Here is a 10,834-nt window from a genome sequence, read left to right on the forward strand (position 1 = left end):
GGAGGGAGGAGGGACTGTAAAAAAGTGAAGTTGTGCCTTTAAGATCTTGAGTTTCATCCGTTTGATCACATCTTATGAAAGTAGAAACACAGAAACAACTGTGGTTCAAAACAAAACAACGTAGAGACTCTGAAATAGAATCTAGAAGAAATCAAAGTCTATTTGAAGGACATACCTGGGAAATACTTTTCTGCCTTCTTAAAACCAACAACCTTCGTCATTCTTTTCAATGCAGCCATGAATCTGAATCTATTCCGTCCTCTTTATTCTCTTTCTTAGAGAAGCTTTTTATTTTGTCAGTCTTGTCTGCTGTGTTGACATGGCTTTCCTGTTTTAATGTTTGCTGTGCACGAAACATACTGATAACTACAAAATGGGATCATCTTTCTTTTGTCTGATCATCCAATGTGTAGTGGTGCGCTCACACGCTGCCAGTATGCGTGTATACGGCCTGTTTTGAAAATGTAAGATAGAAAAAGGAAAAGACTGTTGTGTTTAAATGCAGGAAATAAAATCCCTTCGATGCACAGTTGAGCGTGAGTCTGTTAACACCTCCAATTATTCCAATGAGGAACCGTTCACCTGATCAATGTGTGAGAGTACCTCCCTGGGAAAACGCTGAGCTTCACAAAACTAATACCAATAATTAACGAACAAAAACACATTTAATGTTTTGACATGTAGCTTTAATGCAAGACAGCTTTTTCCTGCACAGTGTTTCCAATCAGACACAACATGAGCAATGGGCGTCTTTATCTTGAAGTCTTGAGTCGTCTGTATGGGAGAAGAGTTCACCGACAGCCTGCCATAAGGATCTGACCGTTGCTGCTACATACTACAGCTAATACCAACCGATAAAAAGACAAATTCCGACAGAAGCACAGTGAACAACCACGTCTACCTTTTCCATTCCATACCGAGCTACAAAATCATCGGATTCACACGTACTCAGCCCTGGGGTTTCATACCTCAGACCGGCCCACTTTAGATCACCACCTATTAAACTCATGTAATTATAATCTTACATGTGAACTCTATAGCGCTGTTCTGTAAAGCCTTGTAATTCAGTGTATTTTTCTAAAATATTTCCAATTCATTGCAAGTAAGAGTTGCTTCATAGTGAAAATTTTGTTCAAGTGCACCACCATTATAGAATACATCTTTTTTATATAGATAATTTCAGAATCTATATTTCAAATAAGAGTTAACAGATATCCAAACCTTAAAAATGAAACAAAAACATAAAATATTAGATTCAAAATACAGAATAAAAAAATTTGCTTTCTTAGACCACCATCATCTGTTTTTCAAAGAATCATGACCGACCCTAAAACATGAATAAACCCTCAGCAGTGAACTGGTGTGTGCTACTTTGTTTATGACATTATCATTTTCCAAAGAGATGAGGATTCCTTCCTCAGTGCTCATGAGAATGAAAGCCTCAAGTTTCTTCTGGTCAAAGTGCTCCTGAGTCTGTTTTTAATCAAATGTACTGTTGAGAAACTTCTCCTATATTGGAAGTACTGCTTGATTGTTCACACACTGTTAGAACAGCTCAGCTGTTCCTTCCATAGTGACGGGATCAATCCCCTCATCCCCACTGGCTCGGCTTCTCATACTTTACAAAGTACAGCTCAGTTTCATTAATGTAGAGCTGAATCATCTAGAATCTCAAGGCATTTCTCATATGAAGCAGATCTCCATCCTACTCTTCATTATATTGAATATAATAATAAGATCTGTCCTGTGATCAGTCCGACCTGCTTGGTGCTGCTGGATCTGGTTTCTGAAGAACCAAAAGACAATGTTTCCCAGTTACGTGGCGTTGCAGCATACTATTATTTAAATTATATAATAATATGTTATATGCCACAAAGTCACAGAATTCATCGCCTTGATAATTAAATTGAACAGTGGTTTGGAGGCAAAGTTAAACATCGGAATCTTAACCCAATCCCAGCACATCTAGTTGCATCTGTTTCCAGAACTTTCCTCTTTAATTCCAGCCTTCTGTGCTCCACCTTGTTCTTTCTATCCATCTTTCAAACACCACTGACCGAGTGCAAGGACGTGTTATGTCATCAGGGTGCGTCTGCCAAAAACAGAACCTGCCAGTGGTAAATTTTAAATAAATTTTCATTAAAAAAACCAACAAAGAAGCTGCCAGTGAAGGGAGGTGGAGGCAGACCATGAGCAGCGGAAACAGTGTGTGATCAACCCGGTGCTGAGAAAAAAAGAAAAAACACTGGCCGAAAAAAAAAGAAAAGAAAAAAGTGTCCACTGGCCCGAGCGCCCAGCATTCACGCAATTCTGTATAAATGTCTGCAAAGAAACTGAAAAGGAGGCGAGCAGTGTTTCTTTCTCCATTCAGAGTGGGGGTGTGGCTTAAACTTGGTATAATGTAAAGGGGCGTGGCTTGACTGGGGGTGGCTTAGATCAAAGGGTTTCGATGCCAAGATGAAAGCTTGAAGACATCATGTAATGTCATGACAGAACTATGCACCTTTGATGTGAAAGCAAGCCCTGTCAGAATTATAGGGAGGTCAAAGGGAGCTGGAGATAAAAAATGTTCAAACTGAATAAGGACCAGATGAATGAGAAGGAGATGCCAGAAATTAGACACAGATCACATAAGGAAGATCTCCAGATGAATAAGAAGGAGATGCCAAAAATTAGACACAGATCACATAAGGAAGATCTCCAGATGAATGAGAAGGAGATGCCAAAAGTTAGACACAGATCACATAAGGAAGCTCTCCAGATGAATGAGAAGGAGATGCCAAAAGTTAGACACAGATCACATAAGGAAGATCTCCAGATGAATGAGAAGGAGATGCCAAAAGTTAAACACAGATCACATAAGGAAGCTCTCCAGGTGAATGAGAAGGAGATGCCAAAAATTAGACACAGATCACACAAGGAAGATCTCCAGATGAATGAGAAGGAGATGCCAAAAATTAAGCACGGATCACATAAGGAGGATCTCCAGAGGATTTATGGAGTGTTGGAGGCAGAAAGACAGACGAAGACCGGGGCCACCTCAAGCAGCCAGGTACCTCAAAGAACAAAGAGGGACTTCAAACGAGAAGTTTCCAAGCTGGAGGCGCGGCCTATTGGCAGAGACCATGCCATTGTTGAACTCCAGAGGACAAATGATAGTGCTCTTGCAAGGTTTCATCACACCTCTGAAAACCAGGGTGACATAAAAAGCCAGGACCTCCAAAAAGAAGAGGACAGGACGATGAAGCTCATGGATCTGGAGGAGAGGCTCCAGCAGGTGGTGGAGGAGAGAAAGAGGCTGCTGGCTGAGAAGGAGACCCTGTTGGCTCAGACGGAGACCCTCCATGCTGAGAAGGAGACACTGCTGGCTCAGAATGAGACCCTCCATGCTGAGAAGGAGACACTGCTGGCTCAGAATGAGACCCTCCATGCTGAGAAGGAGACACTGCTGGCTCAGAATGAGACCCTCCAGTCTGAGAAGGAGACCCTCTTCTCTGAGAACAGGAACCTGCTGGCTGAGAAGGATGCCCTCCAGTCTGAGAAGGAGACAATTCAAGCTGAAAACAAAACTCTGCTGGCTGAGGATGAACTCTTCTACAATGAGAACATGGAGCTGATGGCTGACAAGGAGGCCCTCCTCGCTGATTACACAACTATCCAGAAGCAGTTCTCAGACATAATTTGTCAGTACAAGAATCTTCTGGATGACAACATGGCCCTGCTGGAAGACAGAAAGATCCTCCAGTCTGAGAATGAGGCCCTCCAGTCTGAGAAGGAAACCCTCCAGTCTGAGAATGAGGCCCTCCAGTCTGAGAAGGAAACCCTCCAGTCTGAGAAGGAAACCCTCCAGTCTGAGAAGGAAACCCTCCAGTCTGAGAAGGAGTCCCTCCAGTCTGAGAAGGAGTCCCTCCAGTCTGTGAAGGAGGCCCTCCAGACTGAGAAGAAGACCCTCCAGTCTGAGAAGGAGACTCTTTATGCAGAGAAGGAAACCCTCCAGTCTGAGAAGAAGAACCTGCTGGCTGAAGAGGAGACCCTTTCCACTAAGTACAGAACCCTCCAGACTGGGAAGTCAATCCTCTCCTCTGAGAACAAGAACCTGCTGGCTGAGAAGGAGACCCTCCAGTCTGAGAACAAGAAGTTGCTGGCTGAAAATGAGACCCTCTCCACTAAGTACAGAACCCTCCGGACTGGGAAGTCAATCCTCTCCTCTGAGAAGAAGAACCTGCTGGTTGAGAAGAAGAACCTGCTGGCTGAGATGGAGACCCTCCAGTCTGAGAAGGAGGCCCTCCACTTTGAGAAGATGAGGCTAGAGGATGCCAACAAGGTCTTAGAGGAGATAATCCAAGCCAAGAATAACAAGAAAAGAGGCTCCTGGAGGCTGTTCTCCAAGAACAATAGAAAGTGTAAGACTGTGATAGAATATTGACTTAACTTGCATAGAATAAGACTTACCTAGGTAACCTTGGAATACAGATGCCAATGGTGGGACAACAGTTGTTGTTCTCGCACATTGAAGTACATGATAATAATCCTCACCGCTGAGTCATTAGAGAAAGACAGTGTGGTCCAGATCCAGATGTGTCATACGGAAATAATTAGACATCAAGTGGTATTGGTTGTGTTTGATTTGAAACACTTTTATGAGTATGAGTGCCTTTGTAGGGCATCTGACTGATGCCCTGTACTCGTATCTTGTAATAGGATTGTACTTATTGTAGCGGCAGCTGTGGAGTGAGGGGGGGTTGGCGCAAAGGATCATGGCAAGTGCTCCGCGAACTTTGTTTATGTGTTGTCTTGGTTACCTGTTATAGTTCCATGTCTGAGTTGTTTTGTTATTGTCCAGTTATTGGTTGTGCATTCTTGTTGTCTTGTCTATAAATGATTTGTGTGCATTATTTGTGACACCCTGAGCCGAGATGAGGTTGCGGCTGAGCGCACCCCTCTCAGTGGTGCATGTATGCGTGATTCAATAAAGACCTTCCTGAGCATTCCTAAGTCTCCTGGTCCCTGTATGCGCACTGCGGCGCTACATTGGTGTCAGAAGTGGGATCAGGATGGAATCACCTAAAGAGCACAACCGTCTTTTTCAAGACGCGGCTTTCCGCAGCCAAGAGAGAGTTGCCTGGATAGGCGAGGAGTGGAGGATGGCGAGTCGCCTGGATGATTACAGCAATCAACGTGGTCGCTGTGACGGGGACAGCACAGGGCCAAGTCCCAACCCGCCACAGCGGGTCATGGGCAACTGGGACGGTCGCGCTGACGTCCAACCCAGTTGGACAATTTTGTTATGACTGTGGGTTTCGCCGGGACGGCCGACTCCACAGGAGGGGGCTGTTTAGCGGCTGCTGTGGAGTGAGGGGGGGTGACGCAAAGGATCATGGGAAGTGCTCCCCGAACTTTGTTTATGTGTTGTCTTGGTTACCTGTTATAGTTCCATGTCTGAGTTGTTCTGTTATTGTCTAGGAATTGTCCAGTGATTGGTTGTGCATTCTTGTTGTCTTGTCTGTAAACGATTTGTGTGTATTATTTGTGACACCCTGAGCCGAACGGAGGTTGCGGCTGAGCGCACCCCTTTTACGGGTTGTTTTCTCCTGATCCACACCGATGCTGCATTAGTGGGGCTCGCCCCTCTCTCACCATGCAGTGTGTATTGGATGCAGTAAAGTGTAAGTGCACATGCTCAGGCTGTGGCTCCGTTCATTTAGATCTCCTGATTTTGATGCCTCGTGGGGCCTGATGCCCGAAGCCCCACTAACAACGTCAATTAGAAGCTCAGAGCTGATTGGCTGGCGCTGACTGAAGCTCTGCTTCACCGAACCGGAGCGAGTCGTCACAAATACCAACTTGTTAGCAGCTAAAGCTAACAAACAGTTAAGAATAAAAATAATTAGGTCGAATATTTATGAGTATGAGTACAAGTTTGAAACTCTTATTTTAAGGGAGAAAGTGAAGGTAACTAGTGGTCGACTCAATTACACGGTGAGCAACAGCTTCTAAAAATCTCTTGAAATCATAACTTCACCAAGAGCCAGATTTGGTGAGTTTTTGAGCTTAGTGGGTCAGAATTGGGCTCAAAGCCACGTAAGGAGAAGAAAGAATAAGAAGAAACGGACGAAATACAATAGGGTCCTGGCCTGCTGGCCTTTCGTACTCGGTCCTTAAATATATATTATTCCTTCAGATTGAAGAGTATAAAGAGACACACCTTCCCTTAAAGTTTAATTGAGATATCTTGATTATTAAAGAAACAAAAGTGTTTTTATGTAAAAAGTTTTGTTTTTGGTCACAGATTTTTGCACCTTTAATTGCACTAATTAGTAAACTTCTTTTACCAATACATTCCTTATTTATTAAGCTATCGCAATGGTTTTGGTGTCATTTTCTTTGTTTATTCCGACTCTTTCCAGTGGTACCAGTTGCATTCCATTTGGTTCACTTTTAAATTTTTCTTCACATACCTACATTAAGTGTCTATGGTAGGGAGGGACTGCCTGCCGCTTGATGAATCACTTGGTGAACGATGTTACCCTGATTCCTGAGTGATTGTAATCATTTCTTCTCAATGATATACACAAAAATTTCATTGGGATGTGTTCTCTGAGCTAAAGGCCAATGTAGCCACATGAACAATCACCCACCTCCCCCATTGTTTTAAGACTTTCCAGATTCCAGATTTCCTTTCCGGGACACTGGAGTGAACTCTGGTGCATTCAAGTCTATTGGGCACTTCATCGTTCTCAGAGGGAAATTACTTTTAATTTGCAAAATTGCCACAACAACAACACACTGTGTGTGTGTGTGTGTGTGTGTGTGTGTGTGTGTGTGTGTGTGTGTGTGTGTGTGTGTGTGTGTGTGTGTGTGTGTGTGTGTGTGTGTGTGTGTGTGTGTGTGTGTGTGTGTGTGTGTGTGTTTAGTTGATATTTTCTTTTTCATATTTTCAAATAAAGAGCTTAATTTTTACCTTGCCTTTTTACTCTTGATTTATTATTGTTTACATACATACATACATACATACATACATACATACATACATACATACATACATACATACATACATACATACATACATACATACATACATACAAACATGCATAGAGAGAGAGAGAGAGAGACCCATAGACTGCACATTTAAGGATGTCATCAGGAGAAATGGCATCAGCTTCCATAGCTATGCTGATGACACACAGCTGTATGTGGCGGTGTCTCCTGATGACACAATCCATTTGATGCCCTTCTGAACTGCATTTTAGATATTAAGTCTTGGATGGCAGCAAACTTCCTTCAGCTCAACCAGGACAAAGCAGAGGTTTCAGTTCTTGGTCCTGGAGGGCAGAGAGAGAAACTTTTACCAAAACTGTCAGATTTTAACCTATCTTCATCAGTAAAAAAAACCTGGGCGTGACTTTTGACTCTGAGCTTAATTTTATCTCACACATCAAAAATGTCACAAAGACTGGTTTTTATCACTTGATGAACATAGCCAGACTCCGCCCACTTCTCTCCCAGGCAAGCGCCGAGGTGCAAATGCATGCTTTTATCTCCTGTAGGCTAGACTATTGTAACGCTCTGCTCTCTGGTCTCCCCCAAAAAAACTTTATCAACACTCCAACTACTACAGAACTCTGCTGCACGAGTGCTGACAAGCACCAGAGGGCGGGCCCACATCACGCCTGTTTTAAAATCCCTGCATTGGCTCCCCGTTGGCTTCAGGATCGATTTTAAGGTTCTTTGATTAGTTTTTAGGTGTCTTGACGGTTTTGCACCCTCCTATTTATCTGGCCTACTTTTACCATATCGACCATCACGGACCCTGAGGTCCTCTGGCGACGGCCTTTTAATTGTGCCTAAAACCAGGACCAAGACCCCCGGGGAGGCTGCATTCAGCTCCTACAGCCCCCGTCTGTGAAGCAGCCTGCCGGGGAGCCTCAGGGCTGCAGAGACCGTTGAGGTTTTTAAAAAATGGTTAAAAACTCACCTTTTTAATCAGGCTTTTTAACTGATTTTTATTTATGTATATATGTATCTGTATATATGCAGATATGTGTATTACCTATTTATTTATCTCCTTTTATCTCCTTTATCTATTGTCTATTTATCTACTTTTATCAGGTTGTTAACTGAATCTTTTATCTCCAGTGATTCCTGTCAGGGGTCGCTACACTAGTGGTGGCCAGTGTCCCCACTGGTGGGGCGGTCCTATGGGTTCCCCTGTCCCGGGCACCTGGTTGGTCCCCTATGTATGTTGTGGGACTCGCCGGTCTGCCCGGGCTGGGGGGATCTGTGAGGCAGCGCCCCCTGTGGTTTGAGGCTGTGCTACTCCCAGTGTGGACGGCCCCCAAATTTGGCCCATTCCTCACCTTAAGTCCTCTGTGTGCGTGTGTGTGTGTGTGTGTGTGTGTGTGTGTGTGTGTGTGTGTGTGTGTGTGTGTGTGTGTGTGTGTGTGTGTGTGTGTGTGTTTGTTTGTTTCTTATATATCTATTGTATCTGTGCACTGTTTTTAAATCATGTGAAGCACTTTGTATTACATTGATTGTATAGAAAGTGCTATATAAATAAAGTTGATTGATTGCTGTGACTGTGTTTCATCCTGCGACCACCACGCTTTTACCTATTCATGGAGAGTGACAATAACATATAGATGAGCACAGTGTGTCTGCTATGGATTGCCCCGCCCAGTGGGGAGGAAGGCTCGAGATTCAGAGCACAGCAGTTCACAGTTTCTGTCACATAATTCAGTGGATGTGTGAAAACAACAAATGGCTTTTCGAGGACACCAATAATAAACATTCTGTTCCCTCACCCTGAAAGACGCTCCAACTATTTTCTCAAGCAGTTTGAAACGGTGCGAAAGAGATGCGTTGTACTCTGTGAGGCAACTGGTACTCACACCAGATACTGACTGGTAGTAGTGATGGCCGAATGAAGCTTCATGAAACACCGTCTTTATTTCCTTAACCCACTAGATGGCGCTGTCTGTTCAACAAATGTTTGAAAGCACACTTCATTGGCCAGCCTTTTAGCATCTATTGTCAAACCAAGAGCGCCACCTGGTGGAGTCAGAAAATAAAGAAAGTGGTTCATGAAGCTTCATTCGGCCATCACTACTTAACTGGCTTTCTGATGATTGATTGATTCTTAGTTTTATAACACTGGCGTGATGTGAACGATGTACTGAAACACTGCGGGAGGCAGATTTTGTAGAGCGAATAAACTGCAGGGAGTTTGTAGACGAGATGTGTTGATTATGGAAGTCCCGTCCTCTTTATCTTGTGTGGGAGATTCTCCTCTTTTTATACTCACATTGTTTCTCTCATCCCATAAATGTCTGACTTATTGAATTCACGGAGCTCTTGTTCCGACTCGCCCCAGTGCTTCTCAGACTGTTGTGTTCGCTGATCTGACGTCGGATCATTGCGGCTCTATGGGCAGTAAAAAAAAAGATCAAGCTCAAACTAGATAGTGTGGCGATGGATGAGCCAATACTCAACCTGCCCACATCACTACACAAAGAATATTGAGTCAGTAATCACAGCTGAATGAAGCCGAAATTGTAAGTCCCCAGTCTCATCCTTCTCAGCTGACCCCTGGCTTACCTCCAGTACAAACACACACCACATCACACACACTCGTGAATCATGAACACACACTCTGGCACAGTCGCACTGGTACAGTAAAATTCACCAGAGAAAAGAAAAACAGGGCAAAAGGCAATTTAACAAGACAAAGCTGAGTACGTACACACACACACACACACACACACACACACACACACACACACACACACACACACACACACACACACACACACACACACACACACACACACACACACACACACACACACACACACAGTAGGAGTGTGAGATACTGTGGGTCGCTGAAGGCAGAGGGCAGAGAGGATATACAGAGAAAGGAGATGACTTTTTATTAAAGGAAAACAACGCTCTGTGTAGGAGACCATTCTATTATGCACTGTCAAATAAAAGAGATTAACAACAAGAAAACCACTCAAATGTGCTGAGCTGGGAAAAGACACGTTTGGTTATTTAGCCAGAGACAACAGGAGATTACTGACCAGGAGCAGCAGGTTCCCAGAAGAGTTCAGGCTGAGACCGCATACTAACCAAACGATCAACACTGGTTATTGAACTCAGGATAGGATGTTTCGGAATTATTCATCGACCTTTTTTAAGGGACGGTCCTCATTTCGCTCGATTATATCAACAGTTCATTTAGGCTAAGGAGTTTACTCTAACATGTGGGTAAAGGTCAGCAGGTTGGGAAAAGACTCTACTAGAAGCAGTAAGTCGCTAAATGTATGCGATCATCCCAACTCCCTGTGCAAGAAGCAGACTGACATGTGCAATACATGGATCTTAAATCTAAGCAGCCTGCCGCGGACCGACTGGAGAGAAATTATAACCAGGGGGCCAACTGTTCCTGCAGTAGCGTACAATCTGCCTGCAAAATGAGGAAACAACAGCAGAAAAATAACTATAACTAGTCTTATGCAGCAGACTCATGTTTTGATGAAAGTGCATTATTGATTTATCTGAACTAAACCATATAGAAATGTATTCTTTGTCCTCGACTGATCTGGAGGTTGTTGTGCTGTGACCTTCCTGAGCTCAGTCTGAGAGGCGAGTGGCTCCTGAGCTGAAATGACTTGGACACGCCTCTGCTGTAAACACACTCCCCCATCCAATCATAGTTTATCTTAAACTAAATAGTAATATCCCAGCAAATACCATTATTTCTGGACTATAAGCTGCTACCTTTTTTTTTTCCCACACGCTTTGAATCCTGCAGCTTCTAAAATGATGCAGCTCATTT

Source organism: Lipophrys pholis, assembly GCF_963383615.2.
Source record: "Lipophrys pholis genome assembly, chromosome: 6".
Lineage (NCBI taxonomy): Eukaryota > Metazoa > Chordata > Actinopteri > Blenniiformes > Blenniidae > Lipophrys > Lipophrys pholis.